General features: G+C 47.1%; 26 non-coding genes across 26 annotated transcripts; 7 read left to right on the top strand and 19 right to left on the bottom strand.

Annotated features, from left to right (window-relative positions):
* Positions 1–815: 815 nt before the first annotated feature.
* Positions 816–902, bottom strand: TRNAY-GUA (transfer RNA tyrosine (anticodon GUA)). Its single transcript is given in 2 exon segments — positions 816–851; positions 866–902. It is a non-coding gene; the product is annotated as a tRNA-Tyr (tRNA).
* Positions 903–994: 92 nt separating this feature from the next.
* TRNAA-AGC (transfer RNA alanine (anticodon AGC)) lies at positions 995–1,067 on the bottom strand. The gene has a single exon. It is a non-coding gene; the product is annotated as a tRNA-Ala (tRNA).
* An 855-nt stretch (positions 1,068–1,922) lies between these two features.
* TRNAN-GUU (transfer RNA asparagine (anticodon GUU)) lies at positions 1,923–1,996 on the top strand. Its single transcript has one exon. It is a non-coding gene; the product is annotated as a tRNA-Asn (tRNA).
* A 231-nt stretch (positions 1,997–2,227) lies between these two features.
* TRNAY-GUA (transfer RNA tyrosine (anticodon GUA)) lies at positions 2,228–2,314 on the bottom strand. Its single transcript is given in 2 exon segments — positions 2,228–2,263; positions 2,278–2,314. It is a non-coding gene; the product is annotated as a tRNA-Tyr (tRNA).
* Positions 2,315–2,406: 92 nt separating this feature from the next.
* Positions 2,407–2,479, bottom strand: TRNAA-AGC (transfer RNA alanine (anticodon AGC)). Its single transcript has one exon. It is a non-coding gene; the product is annotated as a tRNA-Ala (tRNA).
* A 329-nt stretch (positions 2,480–2,808) lies between these two features.
* Positions 2,809–2,880, bottom strand: TRNAG-UCC (transfer RNA glycine (anticodon UCC)). The gene has a single exon. It is a non-coding gene; the product is annotated as a tRNA-Gly (tRNA).
* A 935-nt stretch (positions 2,881–3,815) lies between these two features.
* Positions 3,816–3,888, bottom strand: TRNAA-AGC (transfer RNA alanine (anticodon AGC)). The gene has a single exon. It is a non-coding gene; the product is annotated as a tRNA-Ala (tRNA).
* An 854-nt stretch (positions 3,889–4,742) lies between these two features.
* On the top strand, positions 4,743–4,816 carry TRNAN-GUU (transfer RNA asparagine (anticodon GUU)). The gene has a single exon. It is a non-coding gene; the product is annotated as a tRNA-Asn (tRNA).
* Positions 4,817–5,629: 813 nt separating this feature from the next.
* Positions 5,630–5,701, bottom strand: TRNAG-UCC (transfer RNA glycine (anticodon UCC)). The gene has a single exon. It is a non-coding gene; the product is annotated as a tRNA-Gly (tRNA).
* A 451-nt stretch (positions 5,702–6,152) lies between these two features.
* On the top strand, positions 6,153–6,226 carry TRNAN-GUU (transfer RNA asparagine (anticodon GUU)). The gene has a single exon. It is a non-coding gene; the product is annotated as a tRNA-Asn (tRNA).
* A 231-nt stretch (positions 6,227–6,457) lies between these two features.
* Positions 6,458–6,544, bottom strand: TRNAY-GUA (transfer RNA tyrosine (anticodon GUA)). The gene is given in 2 exon segments: positions 6,458–6,493; positions 6,508–6,544. It is a non-coding gene; the product is annotated as a tRNA-Tyr (tRNA).
* Positions 6,545–7,559: 1,015 nt separating this feature from the next.
* On the top strand, positions 7,560–7,633 carry TRNAN-GUU (transfer RNA asparagine (anticodon GUU)). The gene has a single exon. It is a non-coding gene; the product is annotated as a tRNA-Asn (tRNA).
* A 231-nt stretch (positions 7,634–7,864) lies between these two features.
* On the bottom strand, positions 7,865–7,951 carry TRNAY-GUA (transfer RNA tyrosine (anticodon GUA)). Its single transcript is given in 2 exon segments — positions 7,865–7,900; positions 7,915–7,951. It is a non-coding gene; the product is annotated as a tRNA-Tyr (tRNA).
* A 92-nt stretch (positions 7,952–8,043) lies between these two features.
* On the bottom strand, positions 8,044–8,116 carry TRNAA-AGC (transfer RNA alanine (anticodon AGC)). Its single transcript has one exon. It is a non-coding gene; the product is annotated as a tRNA-Ala (tRNA).
* Positions 8,117–8,445: 329 nt separating this feature from the next.
* TRNAG-UCC (transfer RNA glycine (anticodon UCC)) lies at positions 8,446–8,517 on the bottom strand. The gene has a single exon. It is a non-coding gene; the product is annotated as a tRNA-Gly (tRNA).
* A 935-nt stretch (positions 8,518–9,452) lies between these two features.
* On the bottom strand, positions 9,453–9,525 carry TRNAA-AGC (transfer RNA alanine (anticodon AGC)). Its single transcript has one exon. It is a non-coding gene; the product is annotated as a tRNA-Ala (tRNA).
* Positions 9,526–10,379: 854 nt separating this feature from the next.
* Positions 10,380–10,453, top strand: TRNAN-GUU (transfer RNA asparagine (anticodon GUU)). Its single transcript has one exon. It is a non-coding gene; the product is annotated as a tRNA-Asn (tRNA).
* Positions 10,454–11,267: 814 nt separating this feature from the next.
* TRNAG-UCC (transfer RNA glycine (anticodon UCC)) lies at positions 11,268–11,339 on the bottom strand. The gene has a single exon. It is a non-coding gene; the product is annotated as a tRNA-Gly (tRNA).
* Positions 11,340–11,790: 451 nt separating this feature from the next.
* Positions 11,791–11,864, top strand: TRNAN-GUU (transfer RNA asparagine (anticodon GUU)). Its single transcript has one exon. It is a non-coding gene; the product is annotated as a tRNA-Asn (tRNA).
* Positions 11,865–12,095: 231 nt separating this feature from the next.
* Positions 12,096–12,182, bottom strand: TRNAY-GUA (transfer RNA tyrosine (anticodon GUA)). Its single transcript is given in 2 exon segments — positions 12,096–12,131; positions 12,146–12,182. It is a non-coding gene; the product is annotated as a tRNA-Tyr (tRNA).
* Positions 12,183–13,704: 1,522 nt separating this feature from the next.
* TRNAA-AGC (transfer RNA alanine (anticodon AGC)) lies at positions 13,705–13,777 on the bottom strand. Its single transcript has one exon. It is a non-coding gene; the product is annotated as a tRNA-Ala (tRNA).
* Positions 13,778–14,117: 340 nt separating this feature from the next.
* TRNAG-UCC (transfer RNA glycine (anticodon UCC)) lies at positions 14,118–14,189 on the bottom strand. The gene has a single exon. It is a non-coding gene; the product is annotated as a tRNA-Gly (tRNA).
* Positions 14,190–14,945: 756 nt separating this feature from the next.
* Positions 14,946–15,032, bottom strand: TRNAY-GUA (transfer RNA tyrosine (anticodon GUA)). The gene is given in 2 exon segments: positions 14,946–14,981; positions 14,996–15,032. It is a non-coding gene; the product is annotated as a tRNA-Tyr (tRNA).
* A 92-nt stretch (positions 15,033–15,124) lies between these two features.
* On the bottom strand, positions 15,125–15,197 carry TRNAA-AGC (transfer RNA alanine (anticodon AGC)). Its single transcript has one exon. It is a non-coding gene; the product is annotated as a tRNA-Ala (tRNA).
* A 336-nt stretch (positions 15,198–15,533) lies between these two features.
* TRNAG-UCC (transfer RNA glycine (anticodon UCC)) lies at positions 15,534–15,605 on the bottom strand. Its single transcript has one exon. It is a non-coding gene; the product is annotated as a tRNA-Gly (tRNA).
* A 451-nt stretch (positions 15,606–16,056) lies between these two features.
* Positions 16,057–16,130, top strand: TRNAN-GUU (transfer RNA asparagine (anticodon GUU)). The gene has a single exon. It is a non-coding gene; the product is annotated as a tRNA-Asn (tRNA).
* Positions 16,131–16,351: the final 221 nt, after the last annotated feature.

Raw genomic sequence — 16,351 nt, 5'->3', positions numbered from 1 at the left:
GAATCGAACCCGGGTCAACTGCTTGGAAGCAGCAATGCTCACCACTATACCACCAACACTTCTGTGACAGCTGTGATGTTGGTGATGTCGGTGACGTCTGTGATGCGCATGGCTTAGACTGACTACTTCTGCTATCATGAAGAGCAAAATTCGTTCACAAAGACCTTAAAACACCTCCAAAGAAGAGGAACAATGCGTTGGCCTAGAAACGAACCTGCCTCAATTACAATGGTGGAAACAGTAAAATTGATTGCTTAGCAGAGGATGGTTTCGATCCATCGACCTCTGGGTTATGGGCCCAGCACGCTTCCGCTGCGCCACTCTGCTTCTGTCTGTAAAGGTGATGAGAAGCATAACTACCCTCTGGTTCCTGTCAAGCTGCTAGCGGGAAGGCGGTCTCTGCCGTTTCAGCAAGTTTAGCTTAAAAGCCGATTGTTATGGGCTGAAGTCCACCTGGAGACCAGCATTTGGGTTTTCGCTTGTGCCTAGTCACGAGCATGCAGCACCGTTGTCTCTGTGGCGCAATCGGTTAGCGCTTTCTGCTGTTAACCGAAAGGTTGGTGGTTCAAGCCCACCCAGGGACGAGGTCCCCTTTTTGATTTGGTTGCACGTCACAGCTAAAGGTGGTTCTTTGGCGAGCCTTAGATGTGCTCTCAACTGAAAGCTTGGTCTCTGTGCCTGTTTTAAAGTCCCAATGTTGATGGGAGACCTCTCTGGAAAGGGTGTTTCTAGTGTTAAGAGCAGGGGTCAGCGGAAGTGTGTGTGTTTCAGCAGCTTGAAACATCCCAAATGAAAACATACCCCCCAAAAAAATGTCCTTCGAGCCGGAATCGAACCAGCGACCTAAGGATTGCCGATTGTTTTACTACAGTCCTCCGCTCTACCAGCTGAGCTATCGAAGGATTGGCAAGGCCAGGTGTGTGCAACTCTTTGGCTTGGCTAAGAGTGCCATGAGCATTAGCTAAAAAGATGTTTGAAAAAGTCAAAAAGTTTTTGGAGGATGCGGGCATCGATCCCGCTACCTCTCGCATGCTAAGCGAGCGCTCTACCATTTGAGCTAATCCCCCATGTCTGACCCACGCATTTAGCCACGCAATCCACCGATCAATCTCTGTAACTGTTTGAAACTTTTTTTTTTTTTTTTTTTTAAGTGTCAAAATATTTTTGACATTAGAAGACTAAGACTGGGATGTTTACAGAGCTTCGCGTGGCTTAATACTTAGGACAAGAAAGTTGTTATGTAGCAGATGAGGCTCTAGAGCCATGGGACCCTTTTGGGAGGAGCATTGTAATTTGAGGAGCATTGTAATGTAAGGAGCTGAAAGGGTGCTTCTAGCTGCAAATTTTTTTACAATGAAAGAGCAAGCATAGGAGACAGGTGACAAAACCTTGAAAGAAATGCGTTGGCTGGGAATCGAACCCGGGTCAACTGCTTGGAAGGCAGCTATGCTCACCACTATACCACCAACGCTTCTGTGACAGCTTTGATGTCGGTGATGTCGGTGACGTCTGTGATTCGCATGCCTTAGACTGACTACTTCTGCTATCATGAAGAGCAAAATTCGTTCACAAAGACCTTAAAACACCTCCAAAGAAGAGGAACAATGCGTTGGCCTAGAAACGAACCTGCCTCAATTACAATGGTGGAAACAGTAAAATTGATTGCTTAGCAGAGGATGGTTTCGATCCATCGACCTCTGGGTTATGGGCCCAGCACGCTTCCGCTGCGCCACTCTGCTTCTGTCTGTAAAGGTGATGAGAAGCATAACTACCCTCTGGTTCCTGTCAAGCTGCTAGCGGGAAGGCGGTCTCTGCCGTTTCAGCAAGTTTAGCTGTAAAGCCGATTGTTATGGGCTGAAGTCCACCTGGAGACCAGCATTTGGGTTTTCGCTTGTGCCTAGTCACGAGCATGCAGCACCGTTGTCTCTGTGGCGCAATCGGTTAGCGCGTTCGGCTGTTAACCGAAAGGTTGGTGGTTCAAGCCCACCCAGGGACGATGTCCCCTTTTTGATTTGGTTGCACGTCACAGCTAAAGGTGGTTCTTTGGCGAGCCTTAGATGTGCTCTCAACTGAAAGCTTGGTCTCTGTGCCTGTTTTAAAGTCCCAATGTTGACGGGAGACCTCTCTGGAAAGGGTGTTTCTAGTGTTAAGAGCAGGGGTCAGCGGAAGTGTGTGTGTTTCAGCAGCTTGAAACATCCCAAATGAAAACATACCCCCCCAAAAAATGTCCTTCGAGCCGGAATCGAACCAGCGACCTAAGGATTGCCAATTGTTTTACTACAGTCCTCCACTCTACCAGCTGAGCTATCGAAGGATTGGCAAGGCCAGGTGTGTGCAACTCTTTGGCTTGGCTAAGAGTGCCATGAGCATTAGCTAAAAAGATGTTTGAAAAAGTCAAAAAGTTTTTGGAGGATGCGGGCATCGATCCCGCTACCTCTCGCATGCTAAGCGAGCGCTCTACCATTTGAGCTAATCCCCCATGTCTGATCCACGCATTTAGCCACGCAATCCACTGATCAATCTCTGTAACTGTTTGAAACTTTTTTTTTTTTTTTTTAAGTGTCAAAATATTTTTGACATTAGAAGACTAAGACTGGGATGTTTACAGAGCTTCGCGTGGCTTAATACTTAGGACAAGAAAGTTGTTATGTAGCAGATGAGGCTCTAGAGCCATGGGACCCTTTTGGGAGGAGCATTGTAATGGGAGGAGCATTGTAATGTAAGGAGCTGAAAGGGTGCTTCTAGCTGCAAATTTTTTTACCATGAAAGAGCAAGCATAGGAGACAGGTGACAAAACCTTGAAAGAAATGCATTGGCCGGGAATCGAACCCGGGTCAACTGCTTGGAAGGCAGCTATGCTCACCACTATACCACCAACGCTTCTGTGACAGCTGTGATGTCGGTGATGTCGGTGACGTCTGTGATTCGCATGGCTTAGACTGACTATTTCTGCTATCATGAAGAGCAAAATTCGTTCACAAAGACCTTAAAACACCTCCAAAGAAGAGGAACAATGCGTTGGCCTAGAAACGAACCTGCCTCAATTACAATGGTGGAAACAGTAAAATTGATTACTTAGCAGAGGATGGTTTCGATCTATCGACCTCTGGGTTATGGGCCCAGCACGCTTCCGCTGCGCCACTCTGCTTCTGTCTGTAAAGGTGATGAGAAGCATAACTACCCTCTGGTTCCTGTCAAGCTGCTAGCGGGAAGGCGGTCTCTGCCGTTTCAGCAAGTTTAGCTTAAAAGCCGATTGTTATGGGCTGAAGTCCACCTGGAGACCAGCATTTGGGTTTTCGCTTGTGCCTAGTCACAAGCATGCAGCACCGTTGTCTCTGTGGCGCAATCGGTTAGCGCGTTCGGCTGTTAACCAAAAGGTTGGTGGTTCAAGCCCACCCAGGGACAAGGTCCCCTTTTTGATTTGGTTGCACGTCACAGCTAAAGGTGGTTCTTTGGCGAGCCTTAGATGTGCTCTCAACTGAAAGCTTGGTCTCTGTGCCTGTTTTAAAGTCCCAATGTTGACGGGAGACCTCTCTGGAAAGGGTGTTTCTAGTGTTAAGAGCAGGGGTCAGCGGAAGTGTGTGTGTTTCAGCAGCTTGAAACATCCCAAATGAAAACATACCCCCCAAAAAAATGTCCTACGAGCCGGAATCGAACCAGCGACCTAAGGATTGCCAATTGTTTTACTACAGTCCTCCACTCTACCAGCTGAGCTATCGAAGGATTGGCAAGGCCAGGTGTGTGCAACTCTTTGGCTTGGCTAAGAGTGCCATGAGCATTAGCTAAAAAGATGTTTGAAAAAGTCAAAAAGTTTTTGGAGGATGCGGGCATCGATCCCGCTACCTCTCGCATGCTAAGCGAGCGCTCTACCATTTGAGCTAATCCCCCATGTCTGATCCACGCATTTAGCCACGCAATCCACCGATCAATCTCTGTAACTGTTTGAAATTTTTTTTTTTTTTTTTTTTAAGTGTCAAAATATTTTTGACATTAGAAGACTAAGACTGGGATGTTTACAGAGCTTCGCGTGGCTTAATACTTAGGACAAGAAAGTTGTTATGTAGCAGATGAGGCTCTAGAGCCATGGGACCCTTTTGGGAGGAGCATTGTAATGGGAGGAGCATTGTAATGTAAGGAGCTGAAAGGGTGCTTCTAGCTGCAAATTTTTTTACCATGAAAGAGCAAGCATAGGAGACAGGTGACAAAACCTTGAAAGAAATGCGTTGGCCGGGAATCGAACCCGGGTCAACTGCTTGGAAGGCAGCTATGCTCACCACTATACCACCAATGCTTCTGTGACAGCTGTGATGTCGGTGATGTCGGTGACGTCTGTGATTCGCATGGCTTAGACTGACTACTTCTGCTATCATGAAGAGCAAAATTCGTTCACAAAGACCTTAAAACACCTCCAAAGAAGAGGAACAATGCGTTGGCCTAGAAACGAACCTGCCTCAATTACAATGGTGGAAACAGTAAAATTGATTGCTTAGCAGAGGATGGTTTCAATCCATCGACCTTTGGGTTATGGGCCCAGCACGCTTCCGCTGCGCCACTCTGATTCTGTCTGTAAAGGTGATGAGAAGCATAACTACCCTCTGGTTCCTGTCAAGCTGCTAGCGGGAAGGCGGTCTCTGCCGTTTCAGCAAGTTTAGCATAAAAGCCGATTGTTATGGGCTGAAGTCCACCTGGAGACCAGCATTTGGGTTTTCGCTTGTGCCTAGTCACGAGCATGCAGCACCGTTGTCTCTGTGGCGCAATCGGTTAGCGCGTTCGGCTGTTAACCGAAAGGTTGGTGGTTCAAGCCCACCCAGGGACGAGGTCCCCTTTTTGATTTGGTGGCACGTCACAGCTAAAGGTGGTTCTTTGGCGAGCCTTAGATGTGCTCTCAACTGAAAGCTTGGTCTCTGTGCCTGTTTTAAAGTCCCAATGTTGACGGGAGACCTCTCTGGAAAGGGTGTTTCTAGTGTTAAGAGCAGGGGTCAGCGGAAGTGTGTGTGTTTCAGCAGCTTGAAACATCCCAAATGAAAACATACCCCCCAAAAAAATGTCCTACGAGCCGGAATCGAACCAGCGACCTAAGGATTGCCAATTGTTTTACTACAGTCCTCCACTCTACCAGCTGAGCTATCGAAGGATTGGCAAGGCCAGGTGTGTGCAACTCTTTGGCTTGGCTAAGAGTGCCATGAGGATTAGCTAAAAAGATGTTTGAAAAAGTCAAAAAGTTTTTGGAGGATGCGGGCATCGATCCTGCTACCTCTCGCATGCTAAGCGAGCGCTCTACCATTTGAGCTAATCCCCCATGTCTGATCCACGCATTTAGCCACGCAATCCACCGATCAATCTCTGTAACTGTTTGAAACTTTTTTTTTTTTTTTTTTAAGTGTCAAAATATTTTTGACATTAGAAGACTAAGACTGGGATGTTTACAGAGCTTCGCGTGGCTTAATACTTAGGACAAGAAAGTTGTTATGTAGCAGATGAGGCTCTAGAGCCATGGGACCCTTTTGGGAGGAGCATTGTAATGGGAGGAGCATTGTAATGTAAGGAGCTGAAAGGGTGCTTCTAGCTGCAAATTTTTTTACCATGAAAGAGCAAGCATAGGAGACAGGTGACAAAACCTTGAAAGAAATGCGTTGGCCGGGAATCGAACCCGGGTCAACTGCTTGGAAGGCAGCTATGCTCACCACTATACCACCAACGCTTCTGTGACAGCTGTGATGTCGGTGATGTCGGTGACGTCTGTGATTCGCATGGCTTAGACTGACTACTTCTGCTATCATGAAGAGCAAAATTCGTTCACAAAGACCTTAAAACACCTCCAAAGAAGAGGAACAATGCGTTGGCCTAGAAACGAACCTGCCTCAATTACGATGGTGGAAACAGTAAAATTGATTGCTTAGCAGAGGATGGTTTCAATCCATCGACCTTTGGGTTATGGGCCCAGCACGCTTCCGCTGCGCCACTCTGCTTCTGTCTGTAAAGGAGATGAGAAGCATAACTACCCTCTGGTTCCTGTCAAGCTGCTAGCGGGAAGGCGGTCTCTGCCGTTTCAGCAAGTTTAGCATAAAAGCCGATTGTTATGGGCTGAAGTCCACCTGGAGACCAGCATTTGGGTTTTCGCTTGTGCCTAGTCACGAGCATGCAGCACCGTTGTCTCTGTGGCGCAATCGGTTAGCGCGTTCGGCTGTTAACCGAAAGGTTGGTGGTTCAAGCCCACCCAGGGACGAGGTCCACTTTTTGATTTGGTTGCACGTCACAGCTAAAGGTGGTTCTTTGGCGAGACTTAGATGTGCTCTCAACTGAAAGCTTGGTCTCTGTGCCTGTTTTAAAGTCCCAATGTTGACGGGAGACCTCTCTGGAAAGGGTGTTTCTAGTGTTAAGAACAGGGGTCAGCGGAAGTGTGTGTGTTTCAGCAGCTTGAAACATCCCAAATGAAAACATACCCCCCAAAAAAATGTCCTTCGAGCCGGAATCGAACCAGCGACCTAAGGATTGCCGATTATTCTACTACAGTCCTCCGCTCTACCAGCTGAGCTATCGAAGGATTGGCAAGGCCAGGTGTGTGCAACTCTTTGGCTTGGCTAAGAGTGCCATGAGCATTAGCTAAAAAGATGTTTGAAAAAGTCAAAAAGTTTTTGGAGGATGCGGGCATCGATCCCGCTACCTCTCGCATGCTAAGCGAGCGCTCTACCATTTGAGCTAATCCCCATGTCTGACCCATGCATTTAGCCACGCAATCCACCGATCAATCTCTGTAACTGTTTGAAACTTTTTTTTTTTTTTTTAAGTGTCAAAATATTTTTGACATTAGAAGACTAAGACTGGGATGTTTACAGAGCTTCGCGTGGCTTAATACTTAGGACAAGAAAGTTGTTATGTAGCAGATGAGGCTCTAGAGCCATGGGACCCTTTTGGGAGGAGCATTGTAATGGGAGGAGCATTGTAATGTAAGGAGCTGAAAGGGTGCTTCTAGCTGCAAAATTTTTTACCATGAAAGAGCAAGCATAGGAGACAGGTGACAAAACCTTGAAAGAAATGTGTTGGCCAGTAATCGAACCCGCGTCAACTGCTTGGAAGGCAGCTATACTCACCACTATACCACCAACGCTTCTGTGACAGCTGTGATGTCGGTGATGTCGGTGACGTCTGTGATTCGCATGGCTTAGACTGACTACTTCTGCTATCATGAAGAGCAAAATTCGTTCACAAAGACCTTAAAACACCTCCAAAGAAGAGGAACAATGCGTTGGCCTAGAAACGAACCTGCCTCAATTACAATGGTGGAAACAGTAAAATTGATTGCTTAGCAGAGGATGGTTTCGATCCATCGACCTCTGGGTTATGGGCCCAGCACGCTTCCGCTGCGCCACTCTGCTTCTGTCTGTAAAGGTGATGAGAAGCATAACTACCCTCTGGTTCCTGTCAAGCTGCTAGCGGGAAGGCGGTCTCTGCCGTTTCAGCAAGTTTAGCTGTAAAGCCGATTGTTATGGGCTGAAGTCCACCTGGAGACCAGCATTTGGGTTTTCGCTTGTGCCTAGTCACGAGCATGCAGCACCGTTGTCTCTGTGGCGCAATCGGTTAGCGCGTTCGGCTGTTAACCGAAAGGTTGGTGGTTCAAGCCCACCCAGGGACGATGTCCCCTTTTTGATTTGGTTGCACGTCACAGCTAAAGGTGGTTCTTTGGCGAGCCTTAGATGTGCTCTCAACTGAAAGCTTGGTCTCTGTGCCTGTTTTAAAGTCCCAATGTTGACGGGAGACCTCTCTGGAAAGGGTGTTTCTAGTGTTAAGAGCAGGGGTCAGCGGAAGTGTGTGTGTTTCAGCAGCTTGAAACATCCCAAATGAAAACATACCCCCCCAAAAAATGTCCTTCGAGCCGGAATCGAACCAGCGACCTAAGGATTGCCAATTGTTTTACTACAGTCCTCCACTCTACCAGCTGAGCTATCGAAGGATTGGCAAGGCCAGGTGTGTGCAACTCTTTGGCTTGGCTAAGAGTGCCATGAGCATTAGCTAAAAAGATGTTTGAAAAAGTCAAAAAGTTTTTGGAGGATGCGGGCATCGATCCCGCTACCTCTCGCATGCTAAGCGAGCGCTCTACCATTTGAGCTAATCCCCCATGTCTGATCCACGCATTTAGCCACGCAATCCACTGATCAATCTCTGTAACTGTTTGAAACTTTTTTTTTTTTTTTTTAAGTGTCAAAATATTTTTGACATTAGAAGACTAAGACTGGGATGTTTACAGAGCTTCGCGTGGCTTAATACTTAGGACAAGAAAGTTGTTATGTAGCAGATGAGGCTCTAGAGCCATGGGACCCTTTTGGGAGGAGCATTGTAATGGGAGGAGCATTGTAATGTAAGGAGCTGAAAGGGTGCTTCTAGCTGCAAATTTTTTTACCATGAAAGAGCAAGCATAGGAGACAGGTGACAAAACCTTGAAAGAAATGCATTGGCCGGGAATCGAACCCGGGTCAACTGCTTGGAAGGCAGCTATGCTCACCACTATACCACCAACGCTTCTGTGACAGCTGTGATGTCGGTGATGTCGGTGACGTCTGTGATTCGCATGGCTTAGACTGACTATTTCTGCTATCATGAAGAGCAAAATTCGTTCACAAAGACCTTAAAACACCTCCAAAGAAGAGGAACAATGCGTTGGCCTAGAAACGAACCTGCCTCAATTACAATGGTGGAAACAGTAAAATTGATTACTTAGCAGAGGATGGTTTCGATCTATCGACCTCTGGGTTATGGGCCCAGCACGCTTCCGCTGCGCCACTCTGCTTCTGTCTGTAAAGGTGATGAGAAGCATAACTACCCTCTGGTTCCTGTCAAGCTGCTAGCGGGAAGGCGGTCTCTGCCGTTTCAGCAAGTTTAGCTTAAAAGCCGATTGTTATGGGCTGAAGTCCACCTGGAGACCAGCATTTGGGTTTTCGCTTGTGCCTAGTCACAAGCATGCAGCACCGTTGTCTCTGTGGCGCAATCGGTTAGCGCGTTCGGCTGTTAACCAAAAGGTTGGTGGTTCAAGCCCACCCAGGGACAAGGTCCCCTTTTTGATTTGGTTGCACGTCACAGCTAAAGGTGGTTCTTTGGCGAGCCTTAGATGTGCTCTCAACTGAAAGCTTGGTCTCTGTGCCTGTTTTAAAGTCCCAATGTTGACGGGAGACCTCTCTGGAAAGGGTGTTTCTAGTGTTAAGAGCAGGGGTCAGCGGAAGTGTGTGTGTTTCAGCAGCTTGAAACATCCCAAATGAAAACATACCCCCCAAAAAAATGTCCTACGAGCCGGAATCGAACCAGCGACCTAAGGATTGCCAATTGTTTTACTACAGTCCTCCACTCTACCAGCTGAGCTATCGAAGGATTGGCAAGGCCAGGTGTGTGCAACTCTTTGGCTTGGCTAAGAGTGCCATGAGCATTAGCTAAAAAGATGTTTGAAAAAGTCAAAAAGTTTTTGGAGGATGCGGGCATCGATCCCGCTACCTCTCGCATGCTAAGCGAGCGCTCTACCATTTGAGCTAATCCCCCATGTCTGATCCACGCATTTAGCCACGCAATCCACCGATCAATCTCTGTAACTGTTTGAAATTTTTTTTTTTTTTTTTTTTAAGTGTCAAAATATTTTTGACATTAGAAGACTAAGACTGGGATGTTTACAGAGCTTCGCGTGGCTTAATACTTAGGACAAGAAAGTTGTTATGTAGCAGATGAGGCTCTAGAGCCATGGGACCCTTTTGGGAGGAGCATTGTAATGGGAGGAGCATTGTAATGTAAGGAGCTGAAAGGGTGCTTCTAGCTGCAAATTTTTTTACCATGAAAGAGCAAGCATAGGAGACAGGTGACAAAACCTTGAAAGAAATGCGTTGGCCGGGAATCGAACCCGGGTCAACTGCTTGGAAGGCAGCTATGCTCACCACTATACCACCAATGCTTCTGTGACAGCTGTGATGTCGGTGATGTCGGTGACGTCTGTGATTCGCATGGCTTAGACTGACTACTTCTGCTATCATGAAGAGCAAAATTCGTTCACAAAGACCTTAAAACACCTCCAAAGAAGAGGAACAATGCGTTGGCCTAGAAACGAACCTGCCTCAATTACAATGGTGGAAACAGTAAAATTGATTGCTTAGCAGAGGATGGTTTCAATCCATCGACCTTTGGGTTATGGGCCCAGCACGCTTCCGCTGCGCCACTCTGATTCTGTCTGTAAAGGTGATGAGAAGCATAACTACCCTCTGGTTCCTGTCAAGCTGCTAGCGGGAAGGCGGTCTCTGCCGTTTCAGCAAGTTTAGCATAAAAGCCGATTGTTATGGGCTGAAGTCCACCTGGAGACCAGCATTTGGGTTTTCGCTTGTGCCTAGTCACGAGCATGCAGCACCGTTGTCTCTGTGGCGCAATCGGTTAGCGCGTTCGGCTGTTAACCGAAAGGTTGGTGGTTCAAGCCCACCCAGGGACGAGGTCCCCTTTTTGATTTGGTGGCACGTCACAGCTAAAGGTGGTTCTTTGGCGAGCCTTAGATGTGCTCTCAACTGAAAGCTTGGTCTCTGTGCCTGTTTTAAAGTCCCAATGTTGACGGGAGACCTCTCTGGAAAGGGTGTTTCTAGTGTTAAGAGCAGGGGTCAGCGGAAGTGTGTGTGTTTCAGCAGCTTGAAACATCCCAAATGAAAACATACCCCCCAAAAAAATGTCCTACGAGCCGGAATCGAACCAGCGACCTAAGGATTGCCAATTGTTTTACTACAGTCCTCCACTCTACCAGCTGAGCTATCGAAGGATTGGCAAGGCCAGGTGTGTGCAACTCTTTGGCTTGGCTAAGAGTGCCATGAGGATTAGCTAAAAAGATGTTTGAAAAAGTCAAAAAGTTTTTGGAGGATGCGGGCATCGATCCTGCTACCTCTCGCATGCTAAGCGAGCGCTCTACCATTTGAGCTAATCCCCCATGTCTGATCCACGCATTTAGCCACGCAATCCACCGATCAATCTCTGTAACTGTTTGAAACTTTTTTTTTTTTTTTTTTTAAGTGTCAAAATATTTTTGACATTAGAAGACTAAGACTGGGATGTTTACAGAGCTTCGCGTGGCTTAATACTTAGGACAAGAAAGTTGTTATGTAGCAGATGAGGCTCTAGAGCCATGGGACCCTTTTGGGAGGAGCATTGTAATGGGAGGAGCATTGTAATGTAAGGAGCTGAAAGGGTGCTTCTAGCTGCAAATTTTTTTACCATGAAAGAGCAAGCATAGGAGACAGGTGACAAAACCTTGAAAGAAATGCGTTGGCCGGGAATCGAACCCGGGTCAACTGCTTGGAAGGCAGCTATGCTCACCACTATACCACCAACGCTTCTGTGACAGCTGTGATGTCGGTGATGTCGGTGACGTCTGTGATTCGCATGGCTTAGACTGACTACTTCTGCTATCATGAAGAGCAAAATTCGTTCACAAAGACCTTAAAACACCTCCAAAGAAGAGGAACAATGCGTTGGCCTAGAAACGAACCTGCCTCAATTACGATGGTGGAAACAGTAAAATTGATTGCTTAGCAGAGGATGGTTTCAATCCATCGACCTTTGGGTTATGGGCCCAGCACGCTTCCGCTGCGCCACTCTGCTTCTGTCTGTAAAGGAGATGAGAAGCATAACTACCCTCTGGTTCCTGTCAAGCTGCTAGCGGGAAGGCGGTCTCTGCCGTTTCAGCAAGTTTAGCATAAAAGCCGATTGTTATGGGCTGAAGTCCACCTGGAGACCAGCATTTGGGTTTTCGCTTGTGCCTAGTCACGAGCATGCAGCACCGTTGTCTCTGTGGCGCAATCGGTTAGCGCGTTCGGCTGTTAACCGAAAGGTTGGTGGTTCAAGCCCACCCAGGGACGAGGTCCACTTTTTGATTTGGTTGCACGTCACAGCTAAAGGTGGTTCTTTGGCGAGACTTAGATGTGCTCTCAACTGAAAGCTTGGTCTCTGTGCCTGTTTTAAAGTCCCAATGTTGACGGGAGACCTCTCTGGAAAGGGTGTTTCTAGTGTTAAGAACAGGGGTCAGCGGAAGTGTGTGTGTTTCAGCAGCTTGAAACATCCCAAATGAAAACATACCCCCCAAAAAAATGTCCTTCGAGCCGGAATCGAACCAGCGACCTAAGGATTGCCGATTATTCTACTACAGTCCTCCGCTCTACCAGCTGAGCTATCGAAGGATTGGCAAGGCCAGGTGTGTGCAACTCTTTGGCTTGGCTAAGAGTGCCATGAGCATTAGCTAAAAAGATGTTTGAAAAAGTCAAAAAGTTTTTGGAGGATGCGGGCATCGATCCCGCTACCTCTCGCATGCTAAGCGAGCGCTCTACCATTTGAGCTAATCCCCATGTCTGACCCATGCATTTAGCCACGCAATCCACCGATCAATCTCTGTAACTGTTTGAAACTTTTTTTTTTTTTTTTAAGTGTCAAAATATTTTTGACATTAGAAGACTAAGACTGGGATGTTTACAGAGCTTCGCGTGGCTTAATACTTAGGACAAGAAAGTTGTTATGTAGCAGATGAGGCTCTAGAGCCATGGGACCCTTTTGGGAGGAGCATTGTAATGGGAGGAGCATTGTAATGTAAGGAGCTGAAAGGGTGCTTCTAGCTGCAAAATTTTTTACCATGAAAGAGCAAGCATAGGAGACAGGTGACAAAACCTTGAAAGAAATGTGTTGGCCAGTAATCGAACCCGCGTCAACTGCTTGGAAGGCAGCTATACTCACCACTATACCACCAACTGCTATCATGAAGAGCAAAATTCGTTCACAAAGACCTTAAAACACCTCCAAAGAAGAGGAACAATGCGTTGGCCTAGAAATGAACTGACTACTTCTGCTATCATGAAGAGCAAAATTCGTTCACAAAGACCTTAAAACACCTCCAAAGAAGAGGAACAATGCGTTGGCCTAGAAACGAACTTGCCTCAATTACAATGGTGGAAACAGTAAAATTGATTGCTTAGCAGAGGATGGTTTCGATCCATCGACCTCTGGGTTATGGGCCCAGCACGCTTCCGCTGCGCCACTCTGCTTCTGTCTGTAAAGGAGATGAGAAGCATAACTACCCTCTGGTTCCTGTCAAGCTGCTAGCGGGAAGGCGGTCTCTGCCGTTTCAGCAAGTTTAGCTTAAAAGCCGATTGTTATGGGCTGAAGTCCACCTGGAGACCAGCATTTGGGTTTTCGCTTGTGCCTAGTCACGAGCATGCAGCACCGTTGTCTCTGTGGCGCAATCGGTTAGCGCGTTCGGCTGTTAACTGAAAGGTTGGTGGTTCAAGCCCACCCAGGGACGAGGTCCCCTTTTTGATTTGGTTGCACGTCACAGCTAAAGGTGGTTCTTTGACGAGCCTTAGATGTGCTCTCAACTGAAAGCTTGGTCTCTGTGCCTGTTTTAAAGTCCCAATGTTGACGGGAGACCTCTCTGGAAAGGGTGTTTCTAGTGTTAAGAGTAGGGGTCAGCGGAAGTGTGTGTGTTTCAGCAGCTTGAAACATCCCAAATGAAAACATACCCCCCAAAAAAATGTCCTTCGAGCCGGAATCGAACCAGCGACCTAAGGATTGCTGATTGTTCTACTACAGTCCTCCGCTCTACCAGCTGAGCTATCTAAGGATTGGCAAAGCTGGGTGTGTGCAACTCTTTGGCTTGGCTAAGAGTGCCATGAGCATTAGCTAAAAAGATGTTTGAAAAAGTCAAAATGTTTTTGGAGGATGCGGGCATTGATCCCGCTACCTCTCGCATGCTAAGCGAGTGCTCTACCATTTGAGCTAATCCCCCATGTCTGACCCACGCATTTAGCCACGCAATCCACTGATCAATCTCTGTAACTGTTTGAAACTTTTTTTTTTTTTTTTTTTTTTTTTTTTTAGTGTCAAAATATTTTTGACATTAGAAGACTAAGACTGGGATGTTTACAGAGCTTCGCGTGGCTTAATACTTAGGACAAGAAAGTTGTTATGTAGCAGATGAGGCTCTAGAGCCATGGGACCCTTTTGGGAGGAGCATTGTAATGGGAGGAGCATTGTAATGTAAGGAGCTGAAAGGGTGCTTCTAGCTGCAAAATTTTTTACCATGAAAGAGCAAGCATAGGAGACAGGTGACAAAACCTTGAAAGAAATGCGTTGGCCGGGAATCGAACCCGGGTCAACTGCTTGGAAGGCAGCTATGCTTACCACTATACCACCAACGCTTCTTTGACAGCTGTGATGTCGGTGATGTCGGTGACGTCTGTGATTCGCATGGCTTAGACTGACTACTTCTGCTATCATGAAGAGCAAAATTCGTTCACAAAGACCTTAAAACACCTCCAAAGAAGAGGAACAATGCGTTGGCCTAGAAACGAACTTGCCTCAATTACAATGGTGGAAACAGTAAAATTGATTGCTTAGCAGAGGATGGTTTCGATCCATCGACCTCTGGGTTATGGGCCCAGCACGCTTCCGCTGCGCCACTCTGCTTCTGTCTGTAAAGGAGATGAGAAGCATAACTACCCTCTGGTTCCTGTCAAGCTGCTAGCGGGAAGGCGGTCTCTGCCGTTTCAGCAAGTTTAGCTTAAAAGCCGATTGTTATGGGCTGAAGTCCACCTGGAGACCAGCATTTGGGTTTTCGCTTGTGCCTAGTCACGAGCATGCAGCACCGTTGTCTCTGTGGCGCAATCGGTTATCGCGTTCGGCTGTTAACCGAAAGGTTGGTGGTTCAAGCCCACCCAGGGACGAGGTCCCCTTTTTGATTTGGTTGCACGTCACAGCTAAAGGTGGTTCTTTGGCGAGCCTTAGATGTGCTCTCAACTGAAAGCTTGGTCTCTGTGCCTGTTTTAAAGTCCCAATGTTGACGGGAGACCTCTCTGGAAAGGGTGTTTCTAGTGTTAAGAGCAGGGGTCAGCGGAAGTGTGTGTGTTTCAGCAGCTTGAAACATCCCAAATGAAAACATACCCCCCAAAAAAATGTCCTTCGAGCCGGAATCGAACCAGCGACCTAAGGATTGCCGATTGTTCTACTACAGTCCTCCGCTCTACCAGCTGAGCTATCGAAGGATTGGCAAAACCGGGAGTGTGCAACTCTTTGGCTTGGCTAAGAGTGCCATGAGCATTAGCTAAAAAGATGTTTGAAAAAGTCAAAAAGTTTTTGGAGGATGCGGGCATCGATCCCGCTACCTCTCGCATGCTAAGCGAGCGCTCTACCATTTGAGCTAATCCCCCATGTCTGACCCACGCATTTAGCCACGCAATCCACTGATCAATCTCTGTAACTGTTTGAAACTTTTTTTTTTTTTTTTTTTTTTTTTAGTGTCAAAATATTTTTGACATTAGAAGACTAAGACTGGGATGTTTACAGAGCTTCGCGTGGCTTAATACTTAGGACAAGAAAGTTGTTATGTAGCAGATGAGGCTCTAGAGCCATGGGACCCTTTTGGGAGGAGCATTGTAATGGGAGGAGCATTGTAATGTAAGGAGCTGAAAGGGTGCTTCTAGCTGCAAAAATTTTTACCATGAAAGAGCAAGCATAGGAGACAGGTGACAAAACCTTGAAAGAAATGCGTTGGCCGGGAATCGAACCCGGGTCAACTGCTTGGAAGGCAGCTATGCTCACCACTATACCACCAACGCTTCTGTGACAGCTGTGATGTCGGTGATGTCGGTGACGTCTGTGATTCGCATGGCTTAGACTGACTACTTCTGCTATCATGAAGAGCAAAATTCGTTCACAAAGACCTTAAAACACCTCCAAAGAAGAGGAACAATGCGTTGGCCTAGAAACGAACTTGCCTCAATTACAATGGTGGAAACAGTAAAATTGATTGCTTAGCAGAGGATGGTTTCGATCCATCGACCTCTGGGTTATGTGCCCAGCACGCTTCCGTGACGCCACTCTGCTTCTGTCTGTAAAGGAGATGAGAAGCATAACTACCCTCTGGTTCCTGTCAAGCTGCTAGCGGGAAGGCGGTCTCTGCCGTTTCAGCAAGTTTAGCTTAAAAGCCGATTGTTATGGGCTGAAGTCCACCTGGAGACCAGCATTTGGGTTTTCGCTTGTGCCTAGTCACGAGCATGCAGCACCATTGTCTCTGTGGCGCAATCGGTTAGCGCGTTCGGCTGTTAACCGAAAGGTTGGTGGTTCAAGCCCACCCAGGGACGAGGTCCCCTTTTTGATTTGGTTGCACGTCACAGCTAAAGGTGGTTCTTTGGCGAACCTTAGATGTGCTCTCAACTGAAAGCTTGGTCTCTGTGCCTGTTTTAAAGTCCCAATGTTGACGGGAGACCTCTCTGGAAAGGGTGTTTCTAGTGTTAAGAGTAGGGGTCAGCGGAAGTGTGTGTGTTTCAGCAGCTTGAAACATCCCAAATGAAAACATACCCCC

The sequence above is a fragment of the Hyla sarda genome, chromosome 3, assembly GCF_029499605.1.
Source record: "Hyla sarda isolate aHylSar1 chromosome 3, aHylSar1.hap1, whole genome shotgun sequence".
In the NCBI taxonomy this organism is placed as follows: Eukaryota; Metazoa; Chordata; class Amphibia; order Anura; family Hylidae; genus Hyla; species Hyla sarda.
This window is presented reverse-complemented; position numbering and strand designations above follow the sequence as displayed.